A 3,768-nucleotide genomic window follows, 5' to 3' on the forward strand; every position below is an offset into this window, starting at 1 on the left:
GGGGTTATTTTATTAATTTTTATTTTAATTGTTGTTTTTTTAATGTTTTTTTTTTAAATGTTTTAATTTTTTTTATTGATTTTGTTTTTTAATTTTTATAAATTCATTAATTTATTTTTAATTGTTTTTAATTTTAATTTTATTTTTTTGTTTTAATGTTTTTATTTTTTTTATTTTGTTTTTAAATTTTTATAATATATTTTTATAATTTTTGTTATTTTCTTTTAATTTTATTTTATGTTATTTCTTTATTTTTATAATTTTAATTTTAAAAAATAATTCTTAAATTTTATTTTTTTTTATTTTTTATTTTTTATTTTGTATATTTAAATTCTTTAATTTAAATATTGTTATTTATTTTATTTTTAATATATCATTTTATTTTTGGTAATTATTTTAAGATTTTTTTCTTTTTATTTTTTATTTTCTTTTTTAACTTAAAAAATAATGTTTTTAGATTTTTTTTTGGTTTAATTTGTTTTTCTTTAAATTGTTTTTTTTTTTGAAAAAAAAATCATTTTTTTAATGTATTTTTTGATATTTTTTTTTGTTTTTTCTCGTTTTTTTTTTATTCACTTTTTTTTTCTTTTACAAGTTAATGTTGGCTTTTTTCTTCTTCTTTTTTTCACATTTTTATAGGTTTCTTTTTTTCTTTTTCTTATATATATATATATATATATATTTGTATTTGATTTTTTTGTCATGTTTTTTTTCAATTTTTATTTTTATGTTTTATTACTAATATGAAAATCACCAACATTTAAAAAAAATATCCAGACTTAATTCATTAGAAAATTTAAAGCGTAAAAATTAAGCCCTCTAAACAAAAAGGGTTGATGCTCATCAACACTTTTCAAAATCAAGATGAAAATCAGTAACAAAAAAGAACTATTCACACTTTATACATAAAAATATTTAAAGTGTCAAAAATAAGCTCTCTAAAAAAACGGGTTGATGCTACATCAACACTTTTCAAAATCAGCATGAAAATCACTAAGATTTAAAAAAATTGTTCATACTTGATACATAAAAAAATTTGAAGTGGCAAAAATATGCTAAAAAAAAGGGTGTATTCTGAATCACCATTTTTTAAAATCGAGTGATTTTTTGCTACCTCAAAAAAAAGGGTACTAGGTCATTTTCTTGTTTTATCGGTTACTATGTTTATTTTTTTGATGGGGTATGGACCATGCTTTCAAAGACTTGGGTTTCTCATGCGAGTATAATGAGTTTGACGAATCTGGAGAATTGAGATTTTGAGTAGCTTCATTATTTTGGGGTATTTGATCAGGTGTAATCTTCAACTTGTCACAAATACTAGTCAACATCACCATTCCCTGACTATGATTCAAATTCACTATATTTGAAAGGATTACATGATCTTTTTTAAATTCATTATGGTTCTGCTCGAGATGACTCTCTATTCTCTTTGATATATCGTGGAGCACCTCAATTTATTTGCCATGTCCAGTCACCTTAGTCTCAAGATTTATCAATCTTTTATTGAAATCGACCATCGACATTAATGAAGTCATTGATCGGGTATGTGGTGGAGTATACTTATCCAACTTAAATTTTATTAACTTGATCCTATTTTTTTTAAATTTAAGAAAAACCATTTTTTTAAGATTTTTTTTTAAATATATATATATATATATATATATATATATTCCAACGGTGGAGTCCATAACCCTTATACTATATAGTTATAGTTATAACCCTTGCATCTAAATTCGATACGGTAAACGCATGGTCGAAGAGGTTGAACATCGCCAGAGTTGATCGAGAACACAATGGGAGGTGTCATCGGCTGTCAGAGATTATAGTTATAACCCTTACGTACCATTTCGATACAATAAACATGTGGTCAAATAGGTGGAACGTTACCAGAATTGACTGAGCATGATTTCGAGCGAACAATGAACACGACAGGGAAATAGGATGGTGACAGGGTAGCTAAAATTTCATGAGAGATAGAGTGGGTGGATAGCGGATGAAATGGGGAACCGAATGACAACGAATGAATAGAGAAGGTGGATAACAACATAGCGGTGAGAGTGAATAGACACTAGAAAAAACGTGATCTTTCCAGCAATGAGGAGCTACCTTCTCTGATACCACCTGGAGCAAACATGCTCAATAATAGACAAAAGAAATAACTTTATTAATATTTAATGAATGAACGATGGTTTTTTTACAAGAAGGGCCCTGGCTCAAATAATCCCTTGGGCACCTTTTTGAGAAGGAGCATGATCTTTGATCATGCCCCAATCACATAATTAATTAGTTACATAACACTAAGAGGGAGTGTTGAGAAGTGTAGCAAGAAAGACTCAATTTGACTTTGCCTTGGTCAAATTGAGAAAATTTGAATTTCCACATTAACAGATAACTTGGAGGCAGTTAAATTATGTGACATGGCTCTTGTCAGTAAATTAGCTCAATAAATTCGAGTTAGAGAGCTTGGAGTTCAATTATGGATGTGTGATTACTAAATTTTAGTAATCCAAGCCATTTATTTCTAGTTGTGTCTAGTTAAAGTAGTTCTAACAGTTAATGGAACTAGTGGAAGGCTAGTTTTGTAGTGGGACAACTGTCTAACACAATGATCATCCAGTTAACTAATCAATCATCTCAAAATAGCTAGTGCATGCAAGGAATTTGAGTTCCTCGGTTGTGGTGGAGATTCCAAGGTAGTGTAATAACTAGTTATAAACTAGTTTGAGTGTACAGGTGTTGCATGCATTCAAATGATCAATCCTTGGGAATTGCATAATCAATTAGAGGAAAATTCCTAAAAAAATATAGGGGCTAATTCCTCAATATTTGAGTAAGGAAATAGGGGCTCAAGCAGAGGTAGAAGTTGACTAAGTCTGGGTCAAAGCTTTACATTGAGTAGAGAGATAGGTTATTAACTTGCAGGTTGTGCTCAAAGCGAGCAAGCAATTGTAATACATTCTCTATTCATCTTATTAATGCAAAGATGCTTAAAGGGTTTTCCCTAGTTGTGTTCCCTAAGAAAATGTTGTGCATGTGTGGTTTTTTTTATTGCATGTTTGCAAATTTTCTTCTAAATTGTGAATTAATTTCCATAGAGAAATATAGTAGAATTATGTCTCTTGTTTTAGATTAAATTTCTTGATCAGTTGCAACTCTTTCACCATATTTATACAAGAAAAAAATAAGGATGTCTTTCCTGAGGAAATCCCAAGACTACCTCCAAGAAGGGACATATATTTTACTATAGATCTTATCCCTAGAGTAATTCCAACATCTAAAACTCCATACAGAATCAGTATTCCAGAGTTAATGGAATTAAATATACAACTACAAGTGATGTTAGACAAGAAATGTATAAGTCCTAGAGTGTCACCTTGGGGTGCACTAGTATTATTTGTAAAAAAAGAAAGATGGAACATGTTGATGGTGTTGGATCCCGCTAACATATAGGGAGTCTCCTTTATATGAAGTCCCAATTATACCTCACATCATTTGGTATAGGATCCCCATCCAGAAATGTGGCCCTAATACCATGTACTTAGAGATTTGCCTTGGCTGCAGTAGTTAACATGATCCGGAATTAAACAGGAACGCAACAAATTACAGAGATAACCATAAACACAGATATGCAGTGGAAATAATACTTCATTTCATTAATGTAAAATACTGAAGAATGATTACAAACAGTAATGGAAATAAACTAGCTAGGGCGATGGTAGCTTATCTCTAAGAAGAGATGTGGTGGCTACATGCCTCTGAACTGTGTTA

This window comes from Pinus tabuliformis, chromosome 9 (assembly GCF_031772625.1).
Source record: "Pinus tabuliformis cultivar Carrire ecotype Pingquan chromosome 9, CPIR1, whole genome shotgun sequence".
NCBI lineage: Eukaryota > Viridiplantae > Streptophyta > Pinopsida > Pinales > Pinaceae > Pinus > Pinus tabuliformis.